This window comes from Saimiri boliviensis, chromosome 3, assembly GCF_048565385.1.
Source record: "Saimiri boliviensis isolate mSaiBol1 chromosome 3, mSaiBol1.pri, whole genome shotgun sequence".
Lineage (NCBI taxonomy): Eukaryota > Metazoa > Chordata > Mammalia > Primates > Cebidae > Saimiri > Saimiri boliviensis.
In genome coordinates this window covers 108068400-108091350 of record NC_133451.1, presented here as the reverse complement: position 1 = coordinate 108091350, position 22951 = coordinate 108068400, and the positions used below count along the sequence as shown (strand labels likewise).

Here is a 22951-nt window from a genome sequence, read left to right as displayed (position 1 = left end):
AGTCCAAATCCTATTAATGCTTTGCTTTCTAAAAATGTTTTAGAAGATAATGGTTGAGGCTACTGGTAGTCCTAAGTATTTGCATTTTAACGTGGTGATTTCTGATAACTAAAAGGATAACCTTCCTGGGTTCTTAGGATGAAAGGAGATAATGGCTGTGGAATTGCTCAGCAGCATAATGTATAAGAATTTCGTTAGGTCATTAATAAATAATGCAATTATTTTATCACATTTTCAATACCCTGATGGATTCAAACCTACCCAATCCCTGACTCTGATTATACTGTCTGCCAAAACCGTTGTTCCTTTCACAGCTTAGGATTCTTATAAAAATGGATTCAGAAGGTCTCCTGAAATTAATTTTTCAAAAAATTTCAGTCCATAAACCGAAACAGGAACATCTGTCCTAGAATGTGATTAGGAACAGACCAGAAAATTGTGAAGATCTGACCTTGATACTGGCTTATGTTGTCTCTTGTTGAGCTTTTGCTTCTTTGCATTATTTATTACCATTCTATTAATTTTTTTGTACAGCCGTACAGGTAGGATTGTTACTAAGTGCCTACCGTGTGCCAGGAATAGTTCTAATGGGGGGAGCAGTCGGCATGCTTTGTCAGCACTTGAGTGGATAGTGATTAGTTGGGGAAGAGATGCCTAACTTTATTTCTGAAGGATAGAAAGAAACCTAGAATATATGTAAAGTTTTGATCTTCTTATTTGCAAATAATTATTCTTCAATAACACCAAGCTAAGAAGAGTTAGAACAATAAATCACTTTATGAAGAAATCTTTAAATAAAGCTGTGTGTACATGGACAGATAATGCTGTTTAAAAGGGGGATAAACTTACTTATAATAAAAGCATTTTTTTTTTTTTTTTGAGATGGAGTTTCTTGTTGCCCAGGCTGGAGTGCAATGGCATGATCTCTGCTCACTGCAATCTCTGCTTCCCTGGTTCAAACAGTTCTCCTGCCTCAGCCTCCAAAGTAGCTGAGATTACAGGCACCCACCACCATGCCCAGCTAATTTTTTGTACTTTTAATAGAGAAGGAGTTTGACTATGTTGGCCAGGCTGGCCTTGAACTCTTGACCTCAGGTGATCCACCCGCCTCGGCCTCCCGGCCTCCCAAAGTGCTGGGATTATAGGTGTGAGCCACCATGCCCAGCCAATAAAAGCGTTCTAATTAAATATGTTGTTACTGGGAATATCCAAACAGTCCAGGAAGCATCAAGCTCCCCAAGGAAGTTCCTGCAATGGAGCATGTTATAGATCTAACACATTAAGGACTCAAATGGTTTTCAGAAAGTGACTATGAATTATATCGTCCATCATAGAGAGTGGGGATCAATTCTTGTTCATTTTTCTATCTCTTTCAGTGCCCAGGACACTGAACCTTGCACATAGTAGATGGTCAAGAAAATTCTTACTGAATTGAGATATCTTGAAATCATAGATCATGATATTTTTGAAAGAATTCTTGTAGAAAGCATACATTATCACACACAAGTAACAAACAGTTAAAGTGTAAATGGTAAACATGGTAATGTGTAAAGCTAAATTTTATATGTAGGCCAAGGACAAATTGTAAAAGGCTTATGTTCCAGGCTAATAAGTTTGATCATAATTCACAAGACAATAATGAGCTTTTGAGTATTTTAGATCAGCTAAGTGTCATTACCATGTAGGCTCTCCGTAAATAAGTAATTTCTTTGAGAAGGATGAGAGTGCCAGTTGCTAGACCAGGCCAGAGATTATTGCATAAGTTTTTGTTACCGTTGTTGTTTTGAGGGTACTTGCTAGGTTAATTCAAAGATTTATAGTCACTCAAGACTGGTAAGTAGACTATTCCAATGTGATAATTCCAGGAATGCTATGTTTGTGAATCTCCTTAAAGAATAAAAAAAAGATTCAGAAGGAAAAACAGTTTTTGCCTAATATGTACCCAAATTCCAGACTCTCAGAAGGAAAGCTGGGACATTGTGTGCAGGTGTTTGGCATAAACCACATTCTGGACAGTTAGTCACAGTGAGCCACTCTTATCACTTAGGGAAAGTTTCCACTCAGTGCAGGGAACAGCTTACCAGCCACATTCCCAGACACCAGCCAAAGGCCAACCTTGCAAACAGGTCTTTCTAAGGCTAGTTATCTCACGCCTGTTGCAGTAGCTTAAAAACATTGCTTTCAGATCATTTTATTTTTGTTGAAAGCTTTTTTAAGAATGATTCATATGGCACATAAGGAAATTTAAGAATATATTTTAGGGGCCGGGCGCGGTGGCTCAAGCCTGTAATCCCAGCACTTTGGGAGGCCGAAGCGGGTAGATCATGAGGTCAAGATATCGAGACCATCCTGGTCAACATGGTGAAACCCCGTCTCTATTAAAAATACAAAAATTAGCTGGGCATGGTGGGGCGTGCCTGTAATGCCAGCTACTCAGGAGGTTGAGGCAGGAGAATTGCCTGAACCCAGGCGGCGGAGGTTGCAGTGAGCCGAGATCGCGCCATCGCACTCCAGCCTGGGTAACGAGAGCGAAACTCTGTCTCAAAAAAAAAAAAAAAAAAAAAGAATATATTTTAATTTTTATTACCATATATTTCCTTCATTTATATTCCTTTTTTAAATATTAAGTTTACCTACTCAGCTCATATCCCTTTAAACAGAACTATTTTATTCACTCAGTACACCACAGAGAACTTATAAAAAGCCCACTGTCAGCCACAGCCGTCTATGTTTCTCCAAGCAGCTTCTCTTGCATACTTTTGCGCTCCCACCACTGTCACTCTTTTGCATCTTGGCTTTTCACTCTAGTTCTTCATTCCCATTTCATGCCCTCCTTTCTCAGACTTGCTATTTGAACCTAGCTGTCGAACCGCTGTTTCTGGCCCACCTGTAGGCACTTGACCCTGAGCTTGCTTGAGAAGCTCATGTATTCATAACTGTCTGCTCCATATGCACTTGTCAGAATCATTTATTGAGCATCCTTAAGAGCAGAGCCAGATATGATACCAGAGATCATTGGTTTCTGAGAATCTATACCTCACCCTCCCAAGGAAAATGGTCAAGAAGCCCTTCCACATTCTCTAGACAGTCAAGGCCATCCAAAAGTTATTGGAATTCTTTGAATGATTTTAGCAGTTAATATCCAGCTTCTCTGCTTATAGTATCTGGACAACTATCTTTTTCAGGAAACTGAGAGAGTTTGCTTGGCTCCTATTGAAGCCTGTGACATCCTTGTAGTTAAAAAACATAGTAGGCCGGGCGCGGTGGCTCAAGCCTGTAATCCCAGCACTTTGGGAGGCCGAGGCGGGTGGATCACGAGGTCGAGAGATCGAGACCATCCTGGTCAACATGGTGAAACCCCGTCTCTACTAAAAATACAAAAAATTAGCTGGGCATGGTGGCGCGTGCCTGTAATCCCAGCTACTCAGGAGGCTGAGGCAGGAGAATTGCCTGAACCCAGGAGGTGGAGGTTGCGGTGAGCCGAGATCACGCCATTGCACTCCAGCCTGGGTAACAAGAGTGAAACTCCGTCTCAAAAAAAAAAAAAAAAAAGACATAGTAAATTTTTCTGTCTTCTTGGCCTTTTCTGACTCACCCAACAAACTCACTGCTGAAACTATATCTCTAATATGCTATCGTGAACATTGGTCACCAGACATCCCAGGTTCTAATTTGTATCACTGAATTTTCATTTTACAGAAACTAGTCCCAGCTGAGGTTATGGACCTATGAAATCACTACCAATATAAATGTTGACTTTAGGGAAATACCACTGTGTGAAGTCAGGCTAATCCCCATTGGGATAAGTAAAGCTCTAGAATAAATAAGATCCAGAAGTTAAGGTCCTATGTGGTGAGTTAACTATCTTGAGTTTGTTTGTTTGTTTGTTTGTTTGTTTAGATTATAGGAACATTTCTGGATTCCCATTTGCAAACAAACAACTATATCTGAAAAAGAAACAAAAAGGGAAAATTATTGTGGGGACAGTGTAGAAAAGAGTTAACATAACAAACCTGAGCTTCTTTTCTTAAAAAAGACCTGCTTGCAAGGTTGGGCCCTTGGCTGGTATTGGGGAACTTGGCTGATAAACGGTTTTCTGCACTGATAATAAAACTTTCCCTAAATGATAAAAATGGCCTAAGCTGTTTGAGGAGCAATGTGTTTTATGCCAAACACCTGCCTTCCTTCTGGGAGTCTGGAATTTTGGTATATGTTAGGCAGAGGGTGCTTACATTGCCACCCCTCAATGAAAACCTTGAGAACTAAGTAATGAGCTCTCCTGGTTGATAACGTCACACATATTGTCGCAAGTCTATTACTGGAACAACTGAGCACATCCTGTGTGACTCCCTTAGGGCTCTTGGAAGTGTGTGCCTGGTTTCTTCCAAACTTCTCTTCATGCACCTTTTTCCCTTTGCTGATTTTGTTGTATATTCTTTAACTGTAATAAGCCTAACTATGAATATGATTATGTATATTTAATCCTGTGAGCCCTTCTGGTGGGATGGTCTTGAGAACCCTAAACACAAGGACTAGCTCCCATTTCATGCATTTTCATATTCAGAATGTCTTAAGGATATCTGCAGAGCATAGGGAAACTTAGCCCCATTCTTTTCTGTAAGGGGAAGGGTATTATTATTATTTTTTAATTCTATTAGTCATTTCAGTCTTTTGTTCTGGATGCTATACTGCTCACACATTTTGACCTGCTGTACCTCAGTTTTATTCTGCCTGACACTCAGAATCTTTGTCGTCTGCCCTCCAGTTCCCAGTTGCCATCTGAAGCTCTACCTGTCATGCACTCGCATGGACCCAATTCCCTAGGTTCTTGACCTTGAGTTATTTAATAGCTGCTCAGTCTTGATTTTCAGTGTTCTGCTTGCACACATATACCCAGAACTGCATGGGGGAATGCTTTCACCACTTTTTCTTAACCATTGAGGCACTCAGTGTCTTCATCAGCTCATCTGACCTGCATATAAAGGGAATAAATCGGGCAAAATCCATTACTAAAGATATATTATTTGTGTGGATTTATTGTGACTTTCATGCTTCTTATTTATATACACAGAGGTGAAAAGAATTTAAAATCAGCATATGACAAAGAAGGTTAGATGAGCCATACACACGTTTTTATTACGGAGAATACCTACAGAGACAAAAATTCATATGCAACTCTATTATTCCACTTGGTACCTTTAAAAATGTATAAGGAAATGTCCAGATTTTTCATAGTTTAGTTGGAAAAATCTATTCTGGAAAAAAAAAAGTTTTAAAGGAATTCATTTATTTTAGCTTCTGGCTGCTACAGAATATGTTCTTTTTTCTTTTTCTTTTTCTTTTCTTTTTTTTCATATTACACGCTGTGAATCCTTATATTGGAAGAAAGTAAAAAGTACCATTCAAGTGATGTGGATATACTACTGAAACTGAAATTCGTGAAGCAAAAATTCTGCTTCAGTGATTTAAACATGTGTCAGATTGTGGGAACATCATAAGGTGTATAATATTCTAGGAGTGGGTTGGAAAGAAAAGAACTCATGGCCTAGCATGGGCTCTGGTCATAGATGCCAAGAATATGATCTTGTGCACACTGACTTTATCATATAGACAGGTAAGATTCAGTGCCCAAGAGTGGTGCAAGGCCAGTTTTAATTCTGGCTGTCATCGGCATCTGAGGTCTAAGTGATGTGTGAACCCTGCAGATATCTTTCTGCATTTATGTCGTTCATTTGTGTGAGACGTGCTTTATTTGTAAGTTATCATATTTAGAACATGGTTAGTTTTGTGATGATTTTCCTGGAGGAGATTCCAAATGATTTTGGACATGATTATCCTTAGAAAAAAATCACTAAGTCAATAATTTCTTCCTTATTTTCTCAAACAAGGATAAAGAAGAAGTAACCTTTAGTTGGTCCCCCAATTACATTTCTACATTTTCAGTGTTCATTGAGCCACTGGATATAAGTGTGAATACATTGAGCCACTGGATATAAATGTGAATACATATATGACACTTGCATTTCTCTGTTTAACACCTTGGAGTTGACGTATAGTCCTTCTACCAAGCCTAGAATCAATATTTTTAAGGAAAGAATCATTTTTTTTCTATGTTACGTAATATAAAAGTTATTTAAAGGTTTAGGGAGAGAGTTGTTAGAATAAAACACATAGATGATGGAGATCTAGAAATGTATCTTGACCATTTTCATTGTCTTACAGAAATAATTCTTAGTAAATCTTTTCTCCAAAGTTGCATTTTCTAAGTATATAATATTGACACAGTACATGCTCTAATTGGGCTTAATTTTCTGATCATAAGAGAAGAACCCAATGTTGAGAAACTTACAGTAGAGACAATATCCAGGCATTAGGCAAGTGAAAGCTAATGTGTGTCCATGCAGGGTATAGTGTATTAGTAGGTATTCAAGGCAGGATTCCCAGGGCACTAAGTTGAATAATCTAGCTGAATTTAGAAGTAGAGACCATTCAGACTCTCAATTCAATATAAGGTGGGGATGACAGGAATGGGAAAGAAAAATTGCACTTTATGAGCACACATGGCTACTCACTGAGAGTCGAGGAGCAAAGCTGCCACGTAGCTGGGCTCCCAGATCCCAGTGATGGATTGTTAATTAATTATGCTGAATGCCGGAGCATGAGGGCATTGATGCTGCTGATATCTGCCTTGTCATAGTCAGGATAGACTAAACAGCTAGAAAATTGAAGCTTTAGTGAGAGGGAGAAGTCAGGAAGTCATGATCGTAACCACCAGAATCTGGGAAACAGGACCCGGGGGAGAAGATATCAAGGTGGGAGGGCTGACATTAAATATCTATTTTTATTTACATTTTAAGACTAAGTCTCCATGATTAGATGAGGTGAGTGAATTAAATCTCAAAATTTTTTTAAATAGGGATATTTATAAATCTAAAAAATACTCATACAAATAAAAAAATGAGTTGCTTTTAACCCTCCCAATTATTCTGTGAACTTTATCAAATTTTAAACATGTATTTTTGATCTATATTTGTGTAAATTTTTAGTTACTCTGTGATTCAATGAGTAAAATCTAAATGCAAATAATAATTAATTTTTTTAAAATTCAGATAATTTCCTATTACTGAACCACTCCAGCTATTCATTTTTATAACACAGAGCAGCCTGTAGTATAGCCCTTGGCCCACTGATTAAATGCATAGTTTTTCTGCTTGCATTATGTAAACTATCATAATATCCGAAATAGTGTGGGCACTCAATAAATTATGCCTATTTAGTATCATCATTGCTGAAAGTCAAAAAATATCTAAACAAAATTTTTGAAAGTAAATAACTTGTATCTGTTACCAATTATCAATGTCATGGTTACACTTTTTTTCTCAAGCACCTTATGTAGTAACTAATCACATTTAGATAGAGTGGAGAACTGAAATAAATAATACAGTCATGCATCAGTTAACAACAAAGATATGTTATGACAACTGCATCATCAGGCAGTTCCATCATTGTGTAAACATGATAGGGGTTTCTTACAGAAACCTAGATGTGTAGCCTAACACATATCTAGCTTATATGGTATGGCCTATTGCTCCTAGGTTACAAACCTGTACAGCATGTAACTGTAACTCAGTATTGTAGGCAACTGTAACACAATGGTATTTGTGTATAAATATATCTAAACATAGAAAAGGTACAGTAAAAATAGAGTATTATATATGTAATCTTATATGGTACATGTATATGCAGTCTGTCCTTGACTGAAACATCATTTGTGGCACATGGCTAATTAAAAATTAATGTCCTAGGTAAATAAACAAACAGTATATGAGGCAGAAAATACATTAGAAGTACACCTCAATATGGAATGTAAAGGCTTTAGAGATTGCCTGTAGACATAAACATTATTTTAATCATTTCCTATTTCCTGAAGTTTAAAAAATGACAGGTTTGGGGGCTTTGGGAAGAGAGTATAAAAAGGGAAAACTTACCAAGAAACATGCCCTCAGGAAGAAAACTGTGTGCCTAAAAGCTGCATTGCTATCTGCAGACAAGAAGGCAAGGTCTTCAGTGTCTGGGAAGACATCCCTTCAATGTTGTAATGTGACAGAAGAGACTGTAAGAACTACCCTAATCCCATTTATACAGTCACCACTTCTTAGATGTCTGAGTGAAAGCAGCAGCACAACCATCAACACTGCAGCTGTGACTGTCACCTGGGGGTCCAGCTCTGCAGTTATTCCTTTTTTTAAAATTAATTTATTTTTTATATTTATTATACTTTAAGTTCTGGAGTACATGTGCAGATCATACAGGAATGTTGCATCGGTATACACGTGCCATGGTGGTGGTTTGCTGCATCCATCCGCCCGTTATCTACATAGGTGTTTCTCCTAATGCTATCCCTCCCCAGTGCCCCCACCCCCCTGCTATTCCTCCCCTAGCCCCCCAGCCCCTAGGCCCCGGTGTGTGACGTTCCCCTCCCTGTGCCCGTGTGTTCTCATTGTTTAACACCCACTTACAAGTGAGAACATGAGGTGTTTGGTTTTCTGTTCTTATGTCAATTTGCTGAGAATGATGGTTTCCAGTTTCACCCGTGTCCCTGCAAAGGACATGAACTCACCCTTTTTTATGTTGCAGTTGTTCCTTATAAGATCCAGCTCACAGTAGCCCAATATTCAAAGTCGAGGTCACACTGAAACTGTAAAATAGATCTTTGATGTAGTTGAAATAAATAGTATATGACAAAATCCTACAGAATAAAGAGGAAAATGACTCCCTAAACTGTCCTCCTTCATCACTTCTTGTGGCTTTAACGCTACCTTTAAGGAGAAGTGATGTCTTTGAATGAGTAAGACTTATTAGTCAACAACATTTTTATGATAGCAGCCATTTACTTACACACCTAGTATATGTCAAGCATCATGCTAGCCATTTCATTTCATTCATTAGGTATACAATAAAGTACAAAACAAATCTAGACCCAAAGGTTTTGGCTCACAGCCTAGCAGAGGAGAAAAACTTCAAGCAAGTAACAAATAAAGGGTTCAAAATTATAATGAGGGCTCTAAAGGAAAAGAAGAGGTTATTAAGATAAATTATAACAGAGATTGAGTGTGTAGGGTGCCTATAGGGAATTTAGTTAAGATGCTTTCAGCTACAAGGAAAAGAAACTCTGAACCAAAGTGGTGTGCTCAGTAAAGAAGTTTCTTCTCTCTCACATTAGCTGTGGAGAGCTAGAGCAGGTTTTGCTGTTGGTGGTTTCAGTGGCTAAACCATATTATCAGGTCCCTGGGTTCTTGTTTTTGCTCTGCTCTTCACAGTATCAATTTCCTTTTAAGCCTGAGTCTTTTTATGGTTATAAGAAGTCTCAAAAAAAATTAGATGCTTATTTTTCTCTCACTTAAAGAGTTGCAACTAGGATTTCTTGTCTTCTTGTTCACGTCTAGCCGGAGAGGAAAAGAGGAGTATGCTAGGACTAAGTCCTTTCCTTCAGGCCAATTGGTGCACGGTGGCAGAGGGTTGTGCACCAAGACCCATGATTCCAAGTTTTTAGTGGGGCACAGAGCCACCTGGCACAAAGATTACATTTCTCAGCTTTCCTAATAACCAAATGTGGCCTTGTAACTGTTTTGGCAATAGATGTAAATGGAAGTGACTTCTGGGCTACATTCTTTCAAGGAAGGGGTATGTCCCTCCCTGCCTCTTCTTGCTTCCTGCTGCTGCAATGTGAATATGATCTGAAGATCTGCAGCCACGTGTGAAGATAACAAGGCAATGTGAACCCTGAGTGCTTGATAGCTGTACCACCATCCCGGCCCCTGGCTAGCTCCTTCCTCACTTCTTTCAAATGAGGGGGAGTCATGAATTTCTGTTTCATTCAAACCACTACATAGGAGAGTTTTCTGCCATGTGAAGCTCCAAGCTAATATACTTTTCTTAAGTCATTACCCAGACAAGCCTGGGCACAGTGGATCACACCTGTAATCTCAGTGCTTTCAGAGGCTGAAGCAGGAGGATTGCTTAAGCCCATGAGTTTGAGGGTGCAGTGAGCTATGCACCACCACACCCAGCTAATATTTGTATATTTAGTAGAGACGGGGTTTCACTGTGTTGGCCAGGATGGTCTCAATCTTCTGACCTCATGATCCACTCACTTGGCCTTCCAAAGTGCTGGAATTACAGGTGTGAGCCACTGCGCCTGGCCAGGCCTCTTTTCTTATTGGCAAAATTGAGCTACCATGGACTGAGTGGCTTAAGCAACAGAAATTAATTTTGTCACAGTTCTGAAATTCCAAGATCAAGATGCCCTCAAGACTGGTTTCTAGTGAGGCCTCTCTTCCTGGCTTGTGGAAGGCTGCCTTCTAACTGAATCTTCAGAGAGCCTTTTCTCCTTGTGTACTCAGGGAGAGACAGCGCTCTTAGGTCATTTCCTTGTCTTAGGAGGACACAAGTCATCCTGGATTAAGACTCACTCTTGTGACTTACCTAACCTTTACTGCCTTTTTATAGGCCACACTCCAGACACAATCACACTGAGGGTTAGAGCTTCAACATAGGAATTTGGCAGGGGTGGGAACACAGTTCAGTAGATAACGGGGTATTAAGAGTAATAAATGAGAAACTGCACGGAAAGAATTTTTAAAGTTTTATAATCTTGTATATAAGATATTCTATGGAGAATTAAAATAACATTTAACTACAAGTGCAGCTACTATTTAAAACCTAAAGGTGATGAATAAGATGAATATAGTTTATAATAAAATAGCAAAATTGCATATATGTTAACTGTCTCTGAGAAGAAAAAAAAAAAAAAACTTGCAATATGAGTTGGTTGCTTTATTATGCCAGAGTGTAGGGGGCTATTACTTCATACAAAATGACTTGGGAAGAAAACAATATGTTTGACACAAGGAATAATAAGTGTATTTGAAAGAATAATATAAACAGTAATATGTGATTATTGTCATCTATTAATTCAGAAAAGAAAAATAGCTTAATTTTTAGTGCCTTCACCACAGCTGACACAGTTATGATCTATTCAGCCTAGCTATTTTATTGTCGGGGACAGTCAGGACGGCATGTCTGCTGGTGATCTCTTGACCTGCAAGAGGGTCCCAATACCTGGAAGAGAGGGTGCACAGAAATAAGAGAGACAGAAAGCGGGGTCTGGAGGGCTGAGAAGGTAGTGCCAAAACAGCGAGTTTATTCTTGTCCAGGGTCTCATTATATATCTTTAGATCAAAGTAAATGACACCATCCTCACAGTATGCGAAGAACAGTAAAAGGGAACAGAAAGTTACAAAATCAAAAAGTCACAAGTACATTTTGTTGTGCAGGGGGTTTATGATCACAGCTCATAAAAGTGACCAGGTGGTGTACTTTGTCTTTTTTCCAGAAGGGGTCTCTATTTAGATAACAATATCAGAAAGTCACAAGCTAAGTAGTTAAACCATTATCTAGGGTACAAGGCAGTCATGCAAGTAAAGAAAAGGTTAAAGCTTTTCTTAAAGAAAGAGTCATAAAAGTTAAAAGCAGAAACTGGTTGCTGGTATGGAGTCACTCAGTCTAGCAGAACCGCATAGTTTAGGCCCAAAGTCATCGTGGTTAATATTAGAAACTGATCATCCATCTTTCAGTTCCTTCTTCCCCATAGCTTGACTGCCTACAGCAGGAAACTGTGTTTGGGACCAAGCTCACTGTATAGTGAGACCCATGCCTTTTGGGGGTCTCACACGGGAATGTTCCCTACATTTTATTATAAACTACATTCATCTTATACATCGTCTCTAGGTTGTAAGTAGTAACTGTACATGAGCAATAGCCCATGGACACCAATGTGTAGAACCAGGTGACACTCTACCATATTTTATCATAACTCGTGATTTTCTTGAAAACCAAGAATCTCACAGAAAAGAACTCAAATCTTGCCCATAATTGTGGCTTATAGACGTTAAAAGGAGGACACAGAAGATGTTGGTTACAGTTACAGCCAGAGAGAACAAGGATCCTGACAGGGCAGAAAATGGCACTTTAAGTGAAGGAGTAGTGAGCACAAGACACTATCACCAGCTGGGCGTGGTGGCTCACGCCTGTAATCCCAGCACTTTGGGAGGCCGAGGCAGGTGGATCACGAGGTCAAGAGATCAAGACCATCCTGGCCAACATGGTGAAAACCCATCTTTACTAAAAACAAAATATAAAAATTAGCTGGGTGTGGTGGCTCACACCTGTAGTCCCAGCTACTAAGGAGGCTGAGGTAGGAGAATTACTTGAACCTGGGAGGTGGAGGTTGCAGTGAGCTGAGATCACACCACTGCACTCCAGCCTGGCGACAGAGCAAGACTCCGTCTAAAAAAAAAAAAAAAAAAAAAAGCCATTATTACCACTTCCCACCCTGGTCTGACACAGGAGAAAGCTATGCATATTGAAAGCCTTTTAAAAATTACCAAAACCAAACAAACTACCACCACCACCACCACCAAAACATCTTGACTGGTGTGAACCCCAAATATCTGGGATGGTCTCTGTTACGTTAGAAAGTTTACTTTGCCGGCCAGGTGCAGTGGCTCATGCTTGTAATTCTAGTACTTTGGGAGGCCGAGGCGGGGAGATCATGAAGTCAGGATTTGAGGACCGGCCTGGCCAACACAGTGAAATCCCATCTCTACTAAAAATACCAAAAAAAAAAAAAAAAAAAAAAAGCTGCGTGGTGGCAGGTGCCTGTAGTCCCAAATACTCGGGAGGCTGAGGCAGGAGAATCGCTTGAACCCAGGAAGCAGAGGTTGCAGTGAGCCAAGATCATGCCACTGCACTCCAGCCTAGGTGACAGAGCTAGACTCTATCTCAAAAATAAAAAAAAGAAAAAAAAGGTTTACTTTGCCATGGTTGACGATGCATACCCGTGACAATGCATATGACATGTGCCTGCCCAAGGTGGTTGGGGCACAGCTTGGTTTTATACATCTTTGGGAGACATGAGACACCAATCAATATATACAAGAAGTAGTTGGTTAGGTCCAGAAAGGAGGGAGCTACTCACTGGAAGCAGGGAGGGGCTTGCAGTTCAGGAGTAGGTGAGAGACAAATGGTTGACTCCTTTTGAGTTTCTGATAAGCCTTTCCAAAGGAGGCAATCAGATATGCATCTGTCTCAGTGAATAGAGGGGTAACTTTGAATAGAATGGGAGGCAGGTTTGCCCTGAGCAGTTCCCAGCTTGACTTTTCCCTTTAGCTTAGCAATTTTGGTGTTCCAAGATTTTCTTTTCACACTAACAATTCAAATAATTCTGTTCTGAGAATAGGACGCAGACTCTCTGGGGAAATAACACTTTCCTAATTTTTCCAGTATTCCTATAATAAGCCCTTGTTTCCTAAGGCAAGGAGATGAGTCTGATACGCAGATCAGGAATCTTTGCTTTTGACTTCACCTGAAGCATTTTACTCTTCACAGGCTAGGAGAAGTACATCTATTTCTGTTTGTCTAATGGATTGTTCTGATTTGAAAAGATAACACTTTTCCTGTCTTCTTGTAAGCCAAATGGTTATGGCTAGACTAGGTCCCTAAGTTAAGTCCGGAAGTATCAGGAGGACTAGAGCCCTATCTTCTAGGTATTTACATAGCAAAAGACAGGAATCCCAAATTTAGGCATCTCCTATATTTGTGATTCCTGCCTTTTGCTATGTAAAAACAGGATCTGAGTTTATCTAGAAAGACATATTTACATTCTCAATGGTTAGGGTGAGAACCCAGCCCCAGCATTCTTTCCATTCCATATCTTTTACTTTCTCTCTCTCTCTCTCTCTCTCTCTCTCTCTATTTTTATTTTTTGAGATAAGGTCTCCCTCTGTCAGCCAAGCAGGAATGCGGTGCAAAATCTTGGCTTACTGTAGCCTCCACCTCCTGGGCTCAAGCAATCCTCCCACCTCAGCCTCCCAAATATCTGGGACTACAGACATGTGTCACCACACTCAGCTTATTTTTTAATTTTTTGTAGAGATGAGGTCTCACTATGTTGCCCAGGCTGGTCTTGAAACTCCTGGGCTCGAGCCCAAAGTGCTGGGATTACGGGCCTGAGCCACCATGCCCAGCCTCCATCCCATTTCTAAGGAGCAAATATTTTGGTTTTGTTCTTCTCTTTCTTCTTATGAAATCAGTAGGCAGGCCATCTCTCTTAAGTATATAAAAGAAGAAAACTGTTGTTCTCTTTTTCTTACCTGTGGAGTGTCGGGCCACTCATGAAGGTGATGTTTCCAGCTGTTTTCATCCCTTTGTTCCAGAGTATGTTCTAGGGAAATGGTCCAATAATTTCATGATTTACTGTAAACTAATAACAAAGTTGTCTTGGATTTAGAATACCCATGTGCACATTCGAGATTAATTAACCAAAATAAATATTAAGAACCCAACATACCCCTACTCTGCCTTGCCAGAGGCAGGCTCTTAAAAAGTGTTTTCCTACTTAATGATGATAGTAGTGAATATAGATGACTAGATCTTGAGGCAGATGGGGCCAGGGCCATAGGGGAAAGGTGCAGGCATAGAGAGATGACCAAAAGGTACACGGCAAGAAGGCATCCATGCCATTCTATGGGTGATCTAAGCCAAAGGATGAGAGAAACATTAACCAGACTGGTTCTATAGTATATGGGCTAACAGAGCTTTAAGAGAGAGAACTGCTGACAGTGTTTAAATTACTTTGGGATATCTAGAAGGATGTAAAACATGGGATGTATGGAGGCCTTTTACTATGCAGATAAGAGCTGTTATTAGGAATTAGCACTAAAGGTATTAAACTTACCAGTAATCCATACAGATGAAACCTGAGGTCCCTCTTTGCTGGTTTCTTCTGGCTGAAAAACTATTCACATTTTTATACTAAGGGTATGAAGAAAGAAAAAGAATTAGGATGGTAAAGAAAAATCTCAGATGAAAAGGGTCAGAAGAGGAAGCTGAATGAATGCAGTAAATGCTAGAATCACTGGTCTTTACACCTGTAGCTTGACAAATAAATGCACTGAACTGAAGTTCTGTATGATGTTCAGCAGCTTTGTGGCACAATGAAAATGAGTAGACACAATCAAAGCATATGCATTCTTCAATATAAACTTATAGACTATCTGCATGGAATTTTATTTAGAATCTAGAGAAATACTCCCAGATAAGAGGTAGTAGAGATAGATGCTTACTTTGTCATTTGTTGTATACTATTATTAATCTTGTAAAGTAAAGGTTTGGCTTCTTCATATGTTTACCATTTTGTGAGTCATTTTGCTGCCTACACTCATAATGCATTCTCAGATGTTGACTAAGCCGTGCTATTTTTAAGTAGAGCTATTTAGTAGAAACCTCAAAAGAAGAATTATTTGTGAGGGACTGTCATTATTGCCTAAATAAAAGTAAAATATTTAATGATTGCAAATGATTGAAGGTATCTTTTTAGATAATGCAGTATAAGAATCTAAATGGTCATTTTTATTTCTAGTCTACATTCTTTTGTTCACTTGCTGTGTTATGAGAATTAAACATGAAAATATGTTTTTATGTGATTTGGAAACAACTCTCTCTCTCTCTCTCTCTATATATATATGTATATATATACATATATACATATATATTTATGTGTATATATATATATATACACATATATATATATGCTAGTAGAATTATTATTCCTAAGTGCGATAATGTTAGACTGGGCAAAGCAAAAATTAACAATGTTGTGAAAGAGTAAGGGTCTGTTGTGTAGGCCAGGAAACACTGGTGTGATGTTTCCATTGAGTTTTTCCTTTTATCTGATTTAGGGTCATTATGATTCTTGGTAACAAAGAAGAGAAACTATTAAAAGAAAGTTGAACAAAAGCAGGCAAAATCTCTATTACTATTGGAAGGATTCAAATAGAGCCTTGTACTGGAAACTCTAGTAGATACTCTATTCAAAAATTTGCTTTGGAAGATACCAAAAGGACTGATGCCAGTCCACCTATTTCTGAAATTCAAATGCTAAAAAATTAACTGTAGAATCAAAGAAAATAGAAAACCCTGAACTCCAGCTCACTGGGCTTGCTGACCGTGGATGGTACCCAGACATGTCCAATGAAAAGATTCCTCATTGTCTCTGATTTCTCTTGGAGTGAGTTATTTGAGGACCCGGTGGAATTATTAAAGTACTGTCAGTCAGTTTTAGATCTAACATGCAATGAAGAAATCTCTTAAGCAGCAACCTATCTGGTAAGCTTAAATAATCAATTATAATTTTGTTGAAAATCTTTTTAATATCTGACTTTTCTAAAAAAGGGGTAGTTGATTCATTACTGAAGATATTAATGCACATTTCAATAAATTATTCATAAGGGACATTCTAAATCAAGCATATACAATATTTGGTTCCTAAATTTTTCTAAAATTTATTTCAGGGGTTAGTATATGTTATCCAGTGGAGAATAGGGTATATTAATGAAATTAATAACACTTAACCACGAGTGAAGGAAGATTTTGGAATGTTAGTTGAGGTGAACCTTAGTCATTCATGCCTATCATTTATGGAAGATTTTTTCTCAATGATTTCTCCATGTGGTGATAGTTTCCCACATTGTGCATTGTGCCTCCCCGATGCAGAACTGAAAAAACTGCGTCTCCCAGTACAACTTACTGTTAAGAGTAGACATGTGACTTAGAGTTCTCCAGTCAGATACAGCTTAATGAGACTTTGAGTTGATCAACTCCCTGACAAAACAGTGCAGGGACATCCATATTTGCAGACATGAGTGTTTCTGAGTTTAAGGGTAAGTGCAGTGCTTCTGGAATCACAGCAGAAGCAGTGTAGTTTGGGTGGTCATTAGGGGCAGCAGCTCATTCTAGATTATGGTAGAGGCAGCACAAATCTGAAGTCAGATGAATTAGCCACTCCCCCAACAGGCCATTTCTATTATGTGGTCTTGGGAGATGTTCCTAGGTCAACCTAGGTTTGCCCCACCTGTGCTTTCAGTGATTGGACAACTTCCTAATTATCTCTTAATAAATCTCTTTCTACTTAAACTAACAGGCATGGATTCTAATCTCTACAACCAGGAATATTCACTGGCAAAGTATAACAGGTATGATAGATCAGGAATCTTAGTGAAAAATAATTGTTAAACCAGAGCTTTAGTTATTTATTTATTTATTTTTAATTTTAGGTTAGTGCAAACTTACTCTAAAAACAACTCCTAATTTTTCTGGAGCTATTTAATTTCTACTCTCTTTTATTCCACAGTCGTTTACAAATGCTGACTTTGTATAATACCTATTTAAAAATTATTTTTGTGGCCTTAGACTTAACAGTACAAGTCTGTTTTCTGGAATATCAAGCCATTATTGACTTCTGAGACTGTGCTAGTGCATCATAAGAACTGCGAACCATATTCTCTTAACGTTCATTAATTCAGTTTACAATATTTAAGCTCAGCTTAGCTACAAAGTGTCAGATAGCAACACATTTGCAATTATTTATTTTCAAAACTAGAATATGTAACATAATCATTTGTGGCCATGGTTTTCAATTCTTACTGATTCCACATTTCTTTGGGGATAATTTCTACAATGAAGACAAAATATTATTTCACAGAATGTTGAGCATGAGTCTTTTCTCAGTATTTACACAGTTGTATTCAAGCGTCACAAATCAGTATTGAATCCACGTGCCCTAAATTTTCTGCTACTGCACATCCAAAATTTCGTTGTACTATCTCTTTGGTGATATTCTTTAGTGCTTTCTTTCTCTCACTAGCCAATCACCAAATCTACCCCTAAATGTGTCTTATATTTATCCACTTTTCTCAGTTTCTACTCCCATTGCCCTCATTCCAGCCATCAGCATCTCACTGGGATTGCTGTAATAGCTTCCTAACCAGCCATCCAATTGTATTTTGCCCTTTCTATTAGAAATACCAAGTGAAGTGATCCTCCCTTGCTTTTTTTAAAGCCTTTCCATGGCCTCCCATTTTAACTTAGTGTAAAATCCCTGTATTTACTGTGGTTTTGCAGTTTGGGTTCCTCAAGAAATCTTTGAGAGGTTGATTAGGGCAGTGAAAGACAAAGAGGACAGCTGAAGACCATCAGCCGGCAGCACTACCCACAGCTGGGAGAATAAATGCTTAAGTTCTGTGGGGAAATCTGGGTGGTGCATCACAGGATCACATGTGGCCCAAAACATTGGGCCCTGCCGACTTCTTAAGCACCATCTCATGCCTTACTTCCCTCGCTCACTCTGCAGACATACTGGCCTTCCATATGTCAGTTCCTAGGAAACTCAAATCCTTAATGCCACAGGATCCTTGAACTGTCTGTCCTGTGCCTGGAATGCTCCTCCCCAGACCTGAAGACCTGTCTCTGAGTCTTCAGGTCTCTGCTTAAATAGTGCTTCCTCCGAAAATATCTCCTTGCTTCCTTAATTTTGGGTCAGCACTGTTATTTATTTCTAACACTGCATTTACTTCTTACATTGTAATCATCAGTCTTTGTTTATCTTTCAAATCATTATTATGTGACTTCTTCACAAGGATATAAACTCCATGAAAAAAGGGAGACCTGTTTTGCCAACACTTGTCCTTCTGATGTCTAATATAGTGCTGGCACATAGTATGCACTTGGTAAGTCTATATTGAATGAAGTAATATAAATCATCACCATGCTTTTGCGTTATAGAAGCTTCATGATCATTCAGTTCAGACTGATCAAATTGATTTTGTATTGGTCATACTGTGGCAATTACCTAATTAATACATAATTAACTTGTATAATAGTGTATCAAAACAAGCTTAATGTAGTTATTAAGAGGAAAGTAATTATTACAGCAACTGTCTTCCTGGAAAAGCACGACATTGTTACCATTAATATGATAATAATAAGTGAATCATAAACAGCCACCAATGTGTTGTTCAGGGACAAGATTGAAAAAAGAAACAAAAAAAATGGATTACAAAGAAAGCCTAAGTGTGTGGTTATTGGAATGGGTATCTGGTTGAAGTAAATTTAAATGATAATTATCTTAGAAGGTCACCTCACACAATTATACAATGCCCATAACATAAATCTCATTAGCAGCCTTTGCCAGAAGGTTATTGATGACACAAATCAGCACTCCATTAAGACTAAGTGTGTCTTGTCCAAACTGGAAGTTAATTGATAAAGTAGATTATCATAAGATAAAACTGAGCAAGGAGAAAGCCTCAAGACTTTAAAATAAAAAAAGTTTCCAAAAGGGAATGTTGTGCAATATGTATTCCAATTAAACTACCATTGAACAAAGCTGTCCCTTGCTGACTAAGACCTGATTTTATGGCAATTCCTTGCTGTATCTATACGTTGTATATAAAAGAGAAAAGTGAGTTAGCAATAATGTGTATGATTCATAAATAACCAATACAGGTCATTTTTATTGGTCATTGTAGTTCCAGGAATTCAAAGGCTATCTTTGTCTTCTCATTTTGTTACAAATAATATTTGGGTTTTTTGTTTTTCATGGAGAGAAGTGTGGATAAAAATTTGAATATAATTTCCTTTCAGTATTTGAGTTTTTTGAGCTCCTTTTAGGATGCAGGAATGTAACCGTGAAGACAAAAACTGTGTTGCTTATCATCGTATTCTCAGTTAAGCATTGAAAGCCCTTAAGGTGTATTTTTTGACTGAATAGTGAATGTCACAGATATTTGAGAATGGAATTAGACCATAATTCTTCTGTAACAGTAGAGAATAATTTCGTTAAAGAATATTATTTACTTTCTTTATCTTTAGTGCTGCTAATCAATAGAAACTCAAGTGCAAGGAATTATTTTCTTTTTATGTATACTATAATTGTTTATTAAACTCTACCAGGAATGAATGCCTATTCTTCTATTACATGTATTGAAAAAAAATACTGCAAAGTTTTTAACCACTTTTATTTTATAAGATTCAGGCATAACCATTTTAATAAGTATTATTGGTTTATCGAGTTTAAGACATAAAACTTTAGTTTCATTCCTTCATTCTTCTGCTTGTAGAATACACTTAAAATGTCAAAATGATGTTGAACATAATTCTTCTCATACTCTGCCAATCCTTTGAGCTCCCCTAAAGGTTCTTACCATTTAACATGGACTCTTTCAGAGAAATGCATCTTCTGAGCTGATGCTTTTTCCTAGGCATGTCGACTCAGTTGGTGTCTCTCTCCACTACCTTGTTGACTTCCTCTCTTTCCTGATCCCCAACATCAAGTGACTCTTGTGCCAGACTCCCATTGACTTCAATACAGATAACACTATATTTGAGAGGCTGAAAAGGAAACCCAGAGTCAGTGGACAAGATATAGGGTTAACTGAAGGGATTTACACACAGGGTGGTCTAGTGTGGGTAGGCTGGAGAGGAGAACTGCAGCCACTTGTAAAAAGCATGTAATTGATATAGCATTTTTACTCATCACCCTCCCTTTAGCAGCCTCCTCCTGGCAACCTTCATTCAACGCAAAACAAAAGGCCTCCATTTCCAGTACAGCCCCTGTTCCACAGAATGGGCCAAGGATTCAAGTGCTCCCCATAGATAAGACATGAGGATCCTTACCTCAGACCATAGGGCCATTCTCAGGGTACGCTTAAGTTATTGCTGTCAGATGTGTCTATCACATAGTGACTAATCTGATTGATAAGTCTTTGGAGAAAATCTGGGCATGCCCACCTCAGCTTCCCTATTTCATAGTTTCCCTTGTAGGAGCTAGCTTCTTATCAGCAGAGGGCATTCTCTGCTGTTTCTGTGGGAACAAGCATTTCTGTGCCTTATGGAGCAATCTGCTTCAATCCAGCATTGCCTGCGACTGGGAGATACATTTTCCAATTTTTTTTTTTTTTTTTTTTTTTTTCTGAGATGGAGTTTCACTCTTATCACCCAGGCCGGAGTGCAGTAGTGTGCTCTCATCTCACTCCAACCTCCACATCATGGGTTCAAGCGATTCTCCTGCCTCAGCCTCCGGAGTAGTTGGGATTACAGGCACCTGCCACCACACCTGGCTATCTTTTTTGTATTTTTAGTAGAGACAGGGTTTTACCGTGTTGGCCAGGCTGGTCTTGAACTCTTGACCTCAGGTGATCTGCCCGCCTTGGCCTTCCAAAGTGCTGGGATTACAGGCATAAACCACCATGCCTGGCCTTCCCAATTTTTATATAGTAAATGTAAGAGTCAGTTGGATGGTATTCTTTAACCGAACATCTATTAGTGGTAATGATGAAACTTTCTCATCTTCTTATTTGCCTTTTTTCTGTGGGAGTATTGAGGTGTTATTTATTTGGCTCCCTCAGAATGTCACCATTTTGTTACATTGGCCAGGATCACTGAGAAATATGTTATAAAGAACAAAACCCCATGTGGAGTGATTAAAGCCTGGACTTCAGGCTTTGACTTTCATGTGAGCGGGGCATGTTGACCTGGCGTTGGGGCTACTTAATCTGTAGTCACAGTAGATGTAATGCCTAAGGCCCATGACACTTTTGGGGGCCCACAAAAATCTTTTCATTTCTTTAAACTCTGAAGAAAAGAAATACATATAATCCAGCTTGGATGTATTATTTATACCAATGCTGTTGTAAAATGTAACTTTTCATATTTTTTCATAGCACCTCAGAATTTTTCATGAAAGGAGCTTCGAAAGGCAAAAGTGCACAGACCCACGAAAGTCATAATTGCATCCCTGCTTGGTCTGGGGAGGCTTTTATTCATCTGGTCAGCCATTTACTGTGGTGCAGTTGGCTTTTCACTGCTCTGACTTCAGTAAAGTAGTTCATGTGGATGTTAGTCTGATGGATGCATGCACCTTATGGTCACTCTGTTCTGTCCATGGGTGAGTAGTCACTGCTAACAAAGGCTGAATTACAAGTGTGAGAAGCTCCTAGCAAACAGCACATGTACAGCACCGCTCTGAAGCAGAGCCATAGGACATCAGCAAGGGTGCAGTCTCAGGGCACAGGTTGCTACAGCTTTCCCTTAGGGCACACTTGGCAAACATTTCCAGAGCCAAGGACCTCAATACGTGCTAGTGTGACATGAGATGGAATGAGGATTCTTTACAGGGAAAGTTCTTTCTGCATACAGACCTTTTAGATGTCAGGACACAGAATGTATCTGCTGCTTTTGCAGGACGGGATAGTTGACAGCTTTGTTCCTCCCAAACACTAATATGATTCCACATTTGATATTGGGATGCCCCAAATTCTGCGCTGAGGTGCAAGAGGCACTGTGGAGCAATAACCTTGAATTCATGTGGCTGATCTGTGGGATCAAATATAAAAATACCAGAAGAACCAATAGATAAACTGCAGAGTGACATATGGGAATGAAGAGTAGAGCCAAGCTGCTGGTCAAACTTGCAACACCCTGACTGAGGGAACATCCTTGAAAGGACTGCAGAATTCAAAGTGGTGAAAAGATAGTAGCTGGAGAAATCTACAGCTATCTATAGGCTCTCCAGACCTCTCAGGGAGGAGGCATTAACATTCCTCAACGCAGCCTCAGTTCAGGATTTTGTTGAGGGCCATTTTCTAGGTGAAACAAAGGCAGAGAACTTGGTGAACACTTTCTCTCAATTTTAGTTTCTTTTCTTTTCTTTTCTTTTTTTTCTTTTTCTTTTTCTTTTTTTTTGAGACAGAGTTTTGCTCTTGTTACCCAGGCTGGAGTGCAATGGCACGATCTCGGCTCACCGCAACCTCCGCCTCCTGGGTTCAAGCAATTCTCCTGCCTCAACCTCCTGAGTAGCTGGGACTACAGGCACGCACCACCATGCCCAGCTAATTTTTTGTATTTTTAGTAGAGACGGGGTTTGACCACGTTGACCAGGATGGTCTCGATCTCTCGACCTCGTGATCCACCCGCCTCAGCCTCCCAAATTTTAGTTTCTTAAACCTAAGCAGTTCCATTAAAAAAGACAGAGAAGGAACTTCTGAAGCACTGG

The 22951-nt window shown here is 39.0% G+C and overlaps 1 protein-coding gene across 1 annotated transcript in view; it reads left to right on the top strand.

Annotated features, from left to right (window-relative positions):
* Positions 1-22951, top strand: part of ASB5 (ankyrin repeat and SOCS box containing 5) — a 117058-nt gene that overhangs the window by 831 nt on the left and 93276 nt on the right. The window lies entirely within an intron of this gene.